The following is a 14,148-nucleotide window of genomic DNA, read 5'->3' on the forward strand; positions in this document are numbered from 1 at the left end:
CGGCTCTCTGAACACGGTGCAAGATCGCCATCTGCAGGACAAAACTAGTTTTTCTCGCCCTCCTCGTCAACGTCAAGATGACGTCATCGTACAACCAGTGTTGGGGAGTAACGGAATACATGTACCGCCGTTACGTATTTAAAATACAAAATATGAGTAACTGTATTCTGTTACAGTTACCATTTAAAAAGGTGGTATTTAGAATACAGTTACTTTGTTGAAATAAATGGATTACACGGCAGTACTTCCCTGTTTCATATTGTCGCGGGTCAGGACTGTTTTGGTCAGGATGTTTTGACAGCTACGTTCTGTTGTTCCAGGTAGCAGCGGTACAGTTGCCATGGTTACAGGGTGACGCTCTCTCTGCGTGTTTCCTGGGTGAGAGAGTCCTTTTTGTTGTTGTTGTGCTAAGCTAATAGGCAGAATACTACAGGTATAGCTCTAAAGAATGTAGCATCATAGGCAGTGTAGTCCGTGCTGCAGGGAGAATGGACTGCCATACACGTTATGTGTCTGTGAGCGAGGGAGGGAGAAAAAGGAGAGTGGAAAAGTATGGGTTATCGTCGAGCAAAAACGGGAGCTGGAAGCATGTAAATATAATAATAACCACTGCAGCCAAGAAGAGTGCCTGACGAGCCCAGTTGTAAGTAAGCTATTAAGACTCGACTGTACGCTTTGTTCGTGTTTTCCTCCGAAACAATAAGTTCTGTTGGAGCAGCCTTTCAACGCCTCTCTTTGTCTCTCACAAGCAAAGTTGACCCAGACAACAAAGTAAAGTTAGTTTTCGGCTATGAGCCCAACAGGGAACCGCAGTATTAGCCAGAGGTCCCTTTACTACGGTTCGGAGCCGCGGACCTTCAGTAACAGTAATAAATCACAGCAATAGTACATTCATGTAGTTGTAAACAGCATGATAATATATTAAGTAATCCAAAGTATTCAGAATACGTTACTCTCATTGAGTAACGTAACGGAATACGTTACAGAATACAGTTTGGGGCATGTATTCTGTATTCTGTAATGGAATACATTTTAAAAGTAACCTTCCCAACACTGCGTACAACAAGACATGCAGATCAGGTGACATGACTGTCTGAGAGGCGGAGTTAAACTGTGGCAGGTAAGCATGTGGAGGAGGAGCAACAACATGACGCTGGAACATCATCATTGCTTTATACAGTTTCCTCTCTAACTGGATGCTGCTGTGAACAAGAACAGCTGTGGAACCACGGTCCTGAGTGTCATCTATGGATGAATGCAGGTCAGTGTGTTGCTGGTGATGAATCACAGCGTCCATCTCACGTTGGAGTCACAGCTTTTCTTCAGCTGCTCTGCTCTTCAAATGTAAGGCATCCACGGCTCTCCTTTTCAGCTCTGTTTTTCAGTTTTTAGTTTTATTTGTCATATGCAAGTTATCACAGGGTCAACAATGCAATGAAATGTATTTGACCAGCAGAAGACAGTCACTCAGCAGAATGGTACAGTAGAAAAAAAAGAAATAATAAAGAACTAAAAATAAATTAAAGAGCGAAATATTAGTAAGATGTAGTAAAAGAAAAAAAGATTTTCAGTTAATTGACTAAATATATATATGTATATATAAATACACACTAGTGATTAAATAAAGAGAACCTTAAATAGGAATGTGACAGGGGGCAAATCTAAAACATCCTCAAAACATCCTCACCCTCCTCCTGCTCCACACCACACATCCATGGTCCTGGGCTGAAGTGGTCGTCCCCAGTCAGAAGAAGGACTCAGAGCTGTTTCTGAAACACAGGACATGTTTGCAGACTCCTTAGCCTCAGCACCTGGCTCCAGATACAGAGCTGCTAACACAGGTTTTATTGACACTTTTAATCTGTTTGTGAAATCATTCCTCTCTTTTGGAAACCAACAGAGTGCACCCCAACTGCTTAGGAAGCCAAATCCTAACAGCTTTTGTGCGTTCACTTGTTTTTGCATTGTAATATGCAATGCAAAGATATTAGTGTCACTGAGCACTGTTTTATGTCTGTCTGTTGTCCCAGACAACAAGGAATGAGCCCAAACCTACATACACATGTACTTTAAACTACTCCAGTGCAGCTGAACTCACAGTGAGTATCCAGAACCACCGTCACTTGGACTCCTTCAACACAATGGGAGCCATGTTCGCTCTAAGCTGCACGCGTGTGTAATCGCACAACACTGGCACGGTCTCTGCACACAGGAAATCTGTGTTACAAAAAAAAAAAAAATCTAACCTGAATTGAAATTAAAATAAATACGTTAACAATTGAATCTGTTTTGCAGTGTGAGTCAGTAAGTGAGCGGTGACTGGCTGCTCCAGCCAATGATGCGATTCACATTCGTATATACGCAGCTAATCAACGTGGTTGACAGGCTATGACAGCGTCCTTATGTGCTGACACCGGTGTTTTAGCAAAGCAGCTGATGTGGAGTGAAGTTAATGACAACGTGTACAACCACTGGAGACGTGAGCAGGACAGACGAACAACTGACGGACAAAGTGTGGACTTTATACCAGTTTTTAAATTGTGTTGATCGGCCACGTAAAACCAGAGTTATGATAAAATATCTGCAATGTTTGTTTTTCTTCCTGAATACTGTCGTTGTTTATATTTACTGCAGGAAGAAACGGGAAAAACTGCGTTTTATAAGGAAAACGCTCGAAAACCTGTGAGCAAAAACAACACCAAAACACCCCCCACCCTTTCCTATTGGTGGAAAAATGTACCATGTCGACCAATCAAAAAATGATATGGCAACATGGCATTTAGTTGTTTAGGAAGGGGGAAGTTTTAGGAGGGGTGGTTCCTGGGGGGGCAGTGGCGTGTCTAGAAAAGTTTTGTTGGGGGGGCCAGATAGGGGCACAGATTTGGAGAAGGTTGACATATGTAATTGACAGATAATGTTAAAAAAAAATTCTACCAACCGTTAACCATAATTCAATAACCCTATAAACCTAACAACCAAATGCACTTTTAACTCTTATTAGAATGAGATTTTAACCACTACGGTGCAAAGTTTCTAGATACTGTGTTGATATATGTTATGGGGGTGGCTGTAGCTCAGGTGGCAGAGCAGGTCAGCCACTAACCAGAAGGTCGGTGGTTTGATCCCAGGCTGCTCCAGTCTGCATGCCAAATATCCTTAGGCAAGATACTAACCCCGCGTTGCTCTCCGATGCATCCATCGGAGTATGAATGTGTATGAATGGTAGATTACTTAGCACTTAGGTCAGAAAAAAGTGCTTGTGTGATTGGGTGAATGAATTAGTTGTATAAAGCGCTTTGAGTGCTCAGACAGAGTAGAAAAGCGCTATATAAGAACAAGTCCATTTACCATTTACCATAAAGTACAAGAGATACAATCAGTCAGTGTTTATTCAGCATTCAAGGACAGCAATATTTGCATAGTATTTTTACTGACATATAGTGCACATATGTTTTGGGCAAAAACATTTTTGAATATTAAAATATGAACATTTGTAAGATACAGTTGGCAAATTAGCCAATGCCAATGCAACCCTTTATCTGCCTATTAAAAAAAGAAGATAATCTTCTCCCAAGCTGGTGTTTGATTTTGAAACAGGAAAAAAGTTGGGAAACAAATGAAAAGACTAACATTTGAATGAAACCTGGAAGCAAGTAAATACTTTCTATGCTGCCTTATACATTTTACATCAGATAAAAACTTTGTTTGTAAGATTCAGATAATTATTTATTAAAAGTGAGACATTTTAAATGAGCATAAGAAAGAAAAGTCTTTTTTGTGCCCCCCTTTTCCTGTTAATGCCCTACCTGGCCCCCCTGGCAAAACTTTGCTAGACCCGCCCCTGCACAGTTACCAGCTGTCAGCTACATAGAAAAGGATCCTGGTGTTGTTTGTGTCTCAGAAACAGTTCATAACTTCCCTTCAAGATAAACAAACAAGAGAGACGATCAGCTGATCATTGATCAGTTTCATGATTGAAGTAGCAACAGGAGAGGGAGAGAATGACAGAAGAAACAGCTGTGCAGCAAAGACAGAATAAATCCAGCTTTGTGTCTTTTTCCATTCTAGCTAAAGTCCGGGACAAACTGCGTCCCTTCTCAGCTCAATACAAAACACGTAATATTTTCTCTGAATTAGGGACCATTCCATTTTTTAAGGAGCCGTTGGCAACTCTACTAACTAACCTTATGAATAAAATAAAGTTCACTATCAGTAACATCATAGCACCCACTCAGCTGTATATAAACTCCGTCATGCTAGCTAGTACGCAGTAACTTACCGTCAGACAGACAGACTTACCGTCAGACAGAGGGTGGTGAAGGCAGCAGAGCACATCACTGGCACGAGGCTTCCTGCCATTCAGGACATTTACCTCCAGCGATGCCTCCGTAAAGCACACAGCATCATTAAGGACCACAGCCACCCAGCACATCAGCTGTTCTCCCTGTTACCATCTGGCAGACGTTACAGGAGTCTGTCTGCTCGTACTACAAGACTTAAAAACAGTTTTTACCACCAAGCCGTACGACACCTCAACCACAACACTTAAACACACACAACACAGCACTCAGAAGCTACCCTGCAGCTTCACAAGTACTCTGTTTAATCTGCACTGGTCACTTCACTTTATTGTCATTGATATTTATATTTAAAGTGCAATACTGTAATTTTCTGCTGCTCATTCCTGTGCAATATCCCATCTGCCCTCCCGTCATATTTCTTTTCAAGATTTTCTTATTTAATCACTAGTGTACATATATTTATATTTATAGATACATATATATTTAGTCATCTTTTCTCTTTTACCATGTCTCTCTAATATTTAGCTCCTTACTATTTTTATATTTTATTTTATTATATTTTATTATATTTTCTGTACTGTATCATGCTGCTGAGTGACTGCTGCTCGTCAAACACATTTCATTGCAATGTTGACCCTGTGCTAACTTGCATATGACAAATAAAACTTGAAAGATTGTAACTGACGGTAAAAAGTCAGCACAACGAAAAATAAACTCCACCTAAACTTGGTTTATATCTGACCCAGGTAGACTGCAGGTAGACTCAGTGCAGAAGCCGATGCTGCATTCATTTACACTCGGATATCTGAGCTGCACTGTGAAAACATAATCGTACATTTGATATTTGATTGAATTTTATTGTTTTAGCTTCGGGGTGGCACCTGGGGTGGGCAGTCTGGTTGGGGGGTGTCAAGCGCTGGACACGCCACTGCTCCCGAGTGTCCTCAAACGCCTCTCTGGGTGTTTTCTACCTGCTCAGTTTACTTTCGCTTTCCAGAACTTCGTGGAGTGGAGCTTGTTGTTGGTGTGTGAAGAAACTGTAAGTTTGCTTTGTTTCCTCCTTTAACAGTTTGTCTTTAGGAACTTTACTGTTTGTTCAGCTCATGTTTGATTTCTTCACACAACAAACTGTGTGTGTTTGTATTTCCGGTCTCTCCATTAAAGTCAGTGTGTAATGTTTTCCTGGCTAACATCAGCTGTGTGCAGCTTAGTTCCAGCACAAATCTGCCGCTCCATAGTTCACGGTAACGGACTCACAGCTGGACCAACGAGGCCGAGTGTGTCCGCCACTCTGAGCTGCGTTCGTGTTTGTGTACTTGTAGTTTGTACTTTATGAGTTCACTCACTTTCAGCCTTCTGTGGATTTTCTTCAGTAAAAGCTGAAGTCAAACTGTCAACATGTCAGCACACAAGCTCACACATGACTGCTTCATCAACATGGAGCTCTGAGTGTTTATTAAAGGATCATTGTGTGAAAGAGGCTCTAACACAGCTGACTGCAGCCTTTAGCTGTGAGCACACAGTGTCTCACATTTACATTCACTTTACTGTCAAACACACTCAGTAACTTTAAACAGCTGCTGTTATCAAGTGAAAACAGCAAAGATTTCAGGGCTGAGCTCCAGTGTTTCTACATCCTAGTAACACCTCAGACAGTCACAACTCATCAGAGCTTCTCATCATCATCAGGACAGATTTAGGTCAATATCATTTCACATTTCTGTGTCATCATCCATCAAATGTTGACACGTAGTGGGTTTGTCATTCTCTCAGCTGACACTGAGATGAAGCAGGAAAGAAGCAGCTGATATTTGGACAGCACACATGATGGAAAGGAGGATTTCAGCTGATGTGCACATGAATGATTTGTGTTTCCTCTGCAGGTGAAGGTAGAAAGTGTGTGTGAGCTGATGTGAATTGAGCAGCATGTATCAGTGTGAGGACAGAGAGGAGGGAGTCCCTCCCTCTAAAACCACTCTGTGTGGGGAACATGAGAGCCAGACCAAAGCTCAGAGGTGAGATGACCATCTCTAACTGTCCATGACTCTTCTCCATGTCACAGCTCAGCACTCACATCACTGCTCCATCATTATTCACAGGAACCAGCCTGGACCTCCACCCAGTTCTGTGTCCTTACAGAGTGACGAGTCTAAAGATGCTGATATTCACTTTAAATCAGGCGTGTGTCGTCCTGCAGAGAGGTAATGTGTGTGTAAATGTTGTTGTGTGTTTGTGAATAAGTCCTCCATCATGTTTAATGTCAGCTCTGTTTCATACACATGTTCATATGTGCAGCGCTGTGTGTTGTTTCCACAAACACAGCAGATACTCAGAGAGATTATTTTTAGGAAGAGGAGATGCTCTCAAACTGTCTGTCCTGAAACTCTTCACTCAGTCTGATCCCCACTTCCTGCTCCTCAGCAGTGCTGCCATCTTCATCAACCAGGACAGAAATGAACTGAACTGTTGTTTCCTCATCAACTTCTTTCTGTCTGCTGAATCTGTAGTGAATCAAAGTGAAACGTGTGAAAATGCAGCTGTTAATGATCCAGTTTGTTAGATGAACGTGTGAATGTTGCAGTGTGCTGTTAAACAGTAACACAGTAACTGTGACGTGTCCTGATCTGACAGTAGATCATGTTTGTGTTCTTGGTCACATGACACAGGTCAGCTGTTCACACAGAGTTCATCTTTATAGGCTGGACCAGTTTGGAATAATACTGGGAGTAATGGTTCTTATATGGAGCTTTTCTCCTCTGAGCACTTTGTTTACTTTCTTTGAGTTGAAACGTACTTGATCTGTGAATGATGACGCATCACAAGTACATTTACTGAGAAACGGCCTTTAACTTTAGAATCAAAGTTCAGTTAGAAAAACATTGAAGTCATTCAGGGAATTATGATCTTTGTGTTTTTACAGAGTTTAAAACACAACAAAGAAGTGTCAGTGATCAGGATAACAGTGGAAGGACTCTGGAGTATCATTTGTATTATTGATCATTTTGATCTCTGACAGAGAAACTACAAATACAGATGCAACAAGGGAAGCAGCAAAAGTGACTGAACACAGCTTTTAGAGGCTAAATTCACATTTCAATAATCAAAGTGGCCGTGTGTGTGTGTGTGTGTGTGTGTGTGTGTTCATGGTTCCTCCACAGAGTGGAGCAGCAGAGCTCAGAGGTTCCCAGTGGTCAGTCTGCCCAGCAGCATCAAACACAGCTGGACTCCATATTTATGGTCTGTACATGTACAACAACTACTTTATTATTATTAATGATACATTTATTTGTAGGTCCCTTTCAGAACACCAAGGACTCTGTGGACTAAATGTCCAAAAGAAACAAACTTTGACTGCTGGCACGGTCTCTGTGCACAGAAAATCTGCATTGCACACAAAAAAAATCCACCTGAATTGAAATTAAAGTAAATAGGTTAACAATTCAGTTTTGCAGTGTTAGTCAGTGACTGGCTGCTCCCGTATGGGATCAGAACGATGCCACCTTATCCCATAGTCCAGCCAATGATGCGATTCACATTCGTATATACGCAGCTAATCAACGTCGCTGACAGGCTATGACAGCGTCCTTATGTGCCGACACCGGTGTTTTAGCAAAGCGGCTGATGTGGAGTGAAGCCACGTTAATGACAACGTGAACAACCTTTGGAGTTGGTTTGGTTGTTTGGTTTTCTTCCTGAATAATATTGTTGTTTATATTTACTGCGGGAAGAAACGGTAAAAACAGCGTTTCAAAAGGAAAACGCTCGAAAGCGCTCTCCACCTGTGAGCAAAGATGATACCAAAACACCCTCCAGCCTTTCCTATTGGTCGAAAAAAGTACCATGCCGACCAATCAAAACATGATATGGCAACATGGCATTTAGTTGTTTAGGGAGGGGGAAGTTTTAGGAGTGACGGCGTGTTTGAGATGTGAGAGATTTGTGATGTTTAGCACAAATCTTGTGTAGTTAGTGTGTAGTTAGTGTGTAGTTAGTGTGTAGTTATAGTTAGTGTGTAGTTAGTGTGTAGTCAGTGTGTAGTTAGTGTGTAGTGTAGTCAATAGTGTTGTTGTGTGTGTCAGAACAATGAGGCGACTGCTGAATGTTACAGGTGTTATAGCAGTGATACATCTGCTGTTGTCAGGCCTGCAGGTATCAGGCTGTTGTTCTCCTTCATCTCATAGTGGACAGAAATTATTTTTTGGAGTGGCACAAATAATTTGTGTGGCATCAGATTTGATGCAGAACAGCTGATTGTTCTGTAAATAGTTTGAAATATTAATTTAAAAAACACCTTGGCTGCATTTTTAGGTAAACAGCTGCAAAAAACTTTGTTTTACCTGTTTGAAGAAGTAACTATATAATTATTTGCCCAGCACTGGTCATTATTTACTGTGTTTTGCATCCAGAGTTACAGACTCTCTCCCAGACCACAGACTCATAATAGAAGTCAGAGCATAATAATAAATAAAAAATTAAATGAAGTTGTGTTTTCAAAATTGGACTTCAAGTTATTTTTTACTTCCAATAGTGTTAACATACTACACAGGTCATGAACAAGGTTGTTTTTAGTGGGCTAAAGCAGTTAATTAAAAGTAGTCTAACATAAATGCTGTAATTAGATTATTTTAATAAACATGTAACCTGGATGGATTCGATGCTGGCGGGACCACAGTGCACATGTCTGCAGTTGCTCACAGTGGTCCAAGGGACGCTCAGGGAGTTTGTGTGTTCAGACACATGAAAAATTAGAGGCAACATTGATCACAGGGAAACATTTTAAACATCGAGGCTTTAAACAGAAACCAAAGTGAAACAGTTTGTAGTTGAGATCAGTGAGAATGAAGCTGAATAACTGTTTCTTCAATAACTTTGAGCAATAAATGACAAATATAATGGAAATTAGGAGCATTAACACTTACTAATGATGTGAGTTGACACTCGGTTATATTGAGACGACGACATTAGGTGGTCCTCAACTGTAATGGAAACCAGTGGATCCAGTCCAGTCGTGGCGACCTGTGGTGAGTCGATCTGAGCAGCTACCAATGGAAACGGAGCCATAGATTTTTTTGTGCTTAATAACAATGAATCACAGGATTTTTACATTACTGTTAAAATCTCATGTTGTTTGTTAAAGTGTTGTTAAAGATGGTGACAGATGTACCCTTAGGCCCCTCCTCCATTCAGAGATGGTCTTTCCCTTTTCACATATATGGCCTCCTTGACTCCGCCCTCAAACCAGCGTTCACATTTTCTCAGGACCTTCTTGATGTTGTGTAGACTGAAGTTCAGAGTGGTGGCTCATTCATAAAGTATTCTGTTCCAGCTGCTGGAGGACAACATCATCACTTTTGTGAAGAACGAGCTGAAGAAGATCCAGAAGGCTCTGAATCCAAATAAGCCCCAGTGCTTGGAGTTTCAGAGGGAGGATGATGAGCAGAGGAGAAACAGCAGAGAGGCATTTGTGAAGATCACAGTGGACTTCCTGAGGAGAATGAAGCAGGAGGAGCTGGCTGACCCTCTGCAGAGACGTAAGAGGATTTCTATAAAGATTTAAAGTTTTGGATAAATGAACATTTTCCAGAGATGGAAGATGGAGCAACATGTTTTAAAGATTAGTTCTTTTTGGAATTGAGTGTTTATTTTTCTTCTCATTTAGAACTTCAAGCTGCAGTTTGTCCCCGTAACCTTAAATCTGTACTGAAGAAGAAGTTCCAGTGTGTGTTTGAGGGCATCGCTAAAGCAGGAAACCCAACCCTTCTGAATCAGATCTACACAGAGCTCTACATCACAGAGGGGGGGAACTGCAGAGGTCAATGATGAACATGAGGTCAGACAGATTGAAACAGCATCCAGGAAACCAGACAGACCAGAAACAACAATCAGACAAGAAGACATCTTTAAAGCCTCACCTGGAAGAGATGAACCAATCAGAACAGTGCTGACAAAGGGAGTGGCTGGCATTGGGAAAACAGTCCTAACACAGAAGTTCACCCTGGACTGGGCTGAAGACAAAGCCAACCAGGACATCCAGTTCATATTTCCATTCACTTTCAGAGAGCTGAATGTGCTGAAAGAGGAAAAGTTCAGCTTGGTGGGACTTGTTCATCACTTCTTTACTGAAACCAAAGAAGCAGGAATCTGCAGCTTTGAAGACTTCCAGGTTGTGTTCATCTTTGATGGTCTGGATGAGTGTCGACTTCCTCTGGACTTCCACAAAACTACAATTGTAACTGACCCTAGAAAGTCCACCTCAGTGGATGTGCTGCTGATGAACCTCATCAGGGGGAAACTGCTTCCCTCTTCTCGTCTCTGGATAACCACACGACCTGCAGCAGCCAATCAGATCCCTCCTGACTGTGTTGGCATGGTGACAGAGGTTAGAGGATTCACTGACCCACAGAAGGAGGAGTACTTCAGGAAGAGATTCATATATGAGGAGCAGGCCAGCAGGATCGTCTCCCACATCAAGACATCACGAAGCCTCCACATCATGTGCCACATCCCAGTATTCTGCTGGATCACTGCTACAGTTCTGGAGGATGTGCTGGAAACCAGAGAGGGAGGAGAGCTGCCCAAGACCCTGACTGAGATGTACATCCACTTCCTGGTGGTTCACGCCAAAGTGAAGAAGGTCAAGTATGATGGAGGAGCTGAGACAGATCCACACTGGAGTCCAGAGAGCAGGAAGATGATGGAGTCTCTGGGAAAACTGGCTTTTGATCAGCTGCAGAAAGGAAACCTGATCTTCTATGAATCAGACCTGACAGAGTGTGGCATCGATATCAGAGCAGCCTCAGTGTACTCAGGAGTGTTCACACAGATCTTTAAAGAGGAGAGAGGACTGTACCAGGACAAGGTGTTCTGCTTCATCCATCTGAGTGTTCAGGAGTTTCTGGCTGCTCTTCATGTCCATCTGACCTTCATCAACTCTGGACTCAATCTGCTGGAACAACAACAAACAACCTCTATATGGTCTAAACTATTTAACAAACTAAAACTTCAATCTCCCCACCAGAGTGCTGTGAACAAGTCCTTAGAGAGTCCAAATGGACACCTGGACTTGTTCCTCCGCTTCCTCCTGGGTCTTTCACTGCAGACCAATCAGAGTCTCCTACGAGGTCTGCTGACACAGACAGGAAGTAGCTCACAGACCAATCAGGAAACAGTCAAGTACATCAAGGAGAAGCTCAGTGAGAATCTGTCTGCAGAGAAAAGCATCAATCTGTTTCACTGTCTGAATGAACTGAATGATCGTTCTCTAGTGGAGGAGATCCAACAGTCCCTGAGATCAGGACGTCTCTCCACAGATAAACTGTCTCCTGCTCAGTGGTCAGCTCTGGTCTTCATCTTACTGTCATCAGAAGAAGATCTGGATGTGTTTGACCTGAAGAAATACTCTTCTTTAGAGGAGGCTCTTCTGAGGCTGCTGCCAGTGGTCAAAGCCTCCAACAAATCTCTGTGAGTACATTTGTACTCATGTCTTTACCTTTAACATCCAACTGTGTCAGTAATTTATTTCACCAGGCTTTCTGTCTTTTTATGAATTTGTAAAGTTTTGGGATTTCTCCAATACAACTGTAACCACTTTGATGCCTCCAGAACTCGGTGTACTCGAGACGCTGAATCCACCATAAACTCTGATCATCACTGCTGCTGTTATGTTATCAGTCTTTGTTTAAACACTTAGGCTGCATGTGCCTAATGTTGTGATACTTTATATTCACTTGCATGCTCCTAGATACATTTCTACTGCAGGTCTATTTTTAGTCACAAATATTGGTGAAACACTTGCGTTTACATGCATGGTGGGTCCTGCATTAAAGAAAGCATTTGAATTACTCAGTGAATCATGGCAGCCAGAGAAACATCCTTAGTTCCACTTTAAACTAAACTCTGCTTCGGTCTTCCACAGTGTGTTTGCTGTTTCTTTGTTGTTGTTGGCCTGCTCTCTCCTCTCACTCCAATCTGGTTGCAGCAGATGTTTGTCCCTCCCTGAACCTGCAGACTTGGGTGCAGCACCTCAGTTCATTTTCAGTCTGAAACCAGCTGTTTTAGCTATATCCCCTCAAGAACACCTTCCATGGTTTTCTCTGCTGTGGTTGTTATAAAATGTAATCTTGATTAAAAAAAAAAGAAAACCCTCAAGTCAGACTTGATGCCGTTTATTGGCAGCATGGTGCCTGTTTGTCAGTCTTTGATGGTAAACTGCAGCACAGTCTAAAGCAAACCTTCTGACTTTATTGACTTTATGCCTCGCTTCTGTCAGTCTGCCCCAAGGCAGCTGTGGCTACAACTGTAGCTGCCTCCACCAGTGTGTGAATGCGAGAGTGAATGAATAGTGGCATTGTAAAGCGCTTTGGGTGCCTTGAAAAGTGCTATATAAATCCAATCCATTATTATTATTATTATGCATGTATATATTCTTCCTGTTCACCTTGGACACACAACAGCTCTCTGTTTGTTGTGATTGGATCTAGAACACAACTCAGATCAGCCAACATATCCTAATCTAGATGATTTTTAAGGTGGTATCTGGGACGAAAAGTTAAAAATCAGCTTGGATGGCCTGTACTGTATGATGGCCTTGGTTGCACCAGATTGATAGCCATGCAGGGTGGTTCACTCCTTGGGCAAGAAGACCAAGGAGTGAGCCACCCTTGGTCAAAGCTTGGTCATTCAAGCTCACTGTTTTACCCTTTGTTGGTTGATGATAGTATTTTTTTTTACCTGACTTATAGTCATCATTGTCTTCAAATTAACTCACACACTGCTGACTGCTGTAGCTTACCTGGCTGAGCAGGTGACCCATGTACTGAAAGTTAGAGTCGTGACTCCAGGCCCTGGTTTGAGTCTGCCCAAGACCATTTCCTGTGTGTTATTCTCCTCACTTCTCCCTCCATCCTGTCTCCTCTGTCCTATACAGTGAAGACAAAGGGCCTCAAGTTCTGAAAACTCTTCCCCTTCATCATCTTCCAAATCATCTCTCTCATCTAAAATCACCAGTATTCTCTGAGTAGAGAATCTTTTCACAATCTTGAATGATAAGGATCCAAGTGGGTAAAGTTATTTATTTGTTGTGTTCCTATTTGCAGCTGGGATAGATTGTGAAAAACTCTTGGCTGCCAAAATTACATCCAGTTTAGAAGAAAAACATTGAGTGAAGTGTTTGTTTCATCATCCTTCACAACTCATAAACCAGGTGTCACAAACTGCAGCAGAACAGTACAAAGCATGTCATACTGGATGGCTGCAACAACCACAGTTTTACCTACCTTTGGTATTTGAATGAATGAATGAATGAATGAATGAATGAAAGCCTTTATTGTCACATACAGGTTGCCCTGCTGCGAAATGGAGACCCCCCCCGACCTTACACACAAGACACAAACATTACATGGGGTTACAAGTCGGAAATAGGTAGTGTTACAGAAAAACACCGAAATGTCCACACAACGGGAAGGTACAAGAGGAAAAAAAGAGACCTCCACTCATGCTGTGCTTCCATGGTAGGACAGCACAAGAACAGGAAATAAAAAAACTCCTCTGCACAAAAAAGCACATGAATGTCCACGTCACAACAATAATAAGACATAACAAGCCACAGGGTTGGGTAGGGGATGAGGAGTAATCCCAGGCAACACAGTATTTCTTGACAGCATGAGTGTAATATTTACTGAACAGAGTCGTCTTCTGTAATCTTTTCAGATTCAGATTCAGAACACTGTATTTATTTTCAAGGGGCTATTAGGATACTGACCTTGCCAACCGTACATACAATACACAAACATCACATTGGGGAGACAGGTCAGGCTAGGTAGCTGGCCGGTCAGCCGCTAGAGCAGCG

General features: G+C 42.1%; 1 protein-coding gene across 1 annotated transcript in view; it reads left to right on the forward strand.

Annotated features, from left to right (window-relative positions):
• The window catches only part of LOC118455873 (NACHT, LRR and PYD domains-containing protein 3-like), a 240,091-nt gene that overhangs the window by 206,688 nt on the left and 19,255 nt on the right, over nucleotides 1-14,148 (forward strand). The window lies entirely within an intron of this gene.

Source organism: Neolamprologus brichardi, chromosome 13 (genome assembly GCF_056152115.1).
Source record: "Neolamprologus brichardi isolate AB-2024 chromosome 13, ASM5615211v1, whole genome shotgun sequence".
In the NCBI taxonomy this organism is placed as follows: domain Eukaryota; kingdom Metazoa; phylum Chordata; class Actinopteri; order Cichliformes; family Cichlidae; genus Neolamprologus; species Neolamprologus brichardi.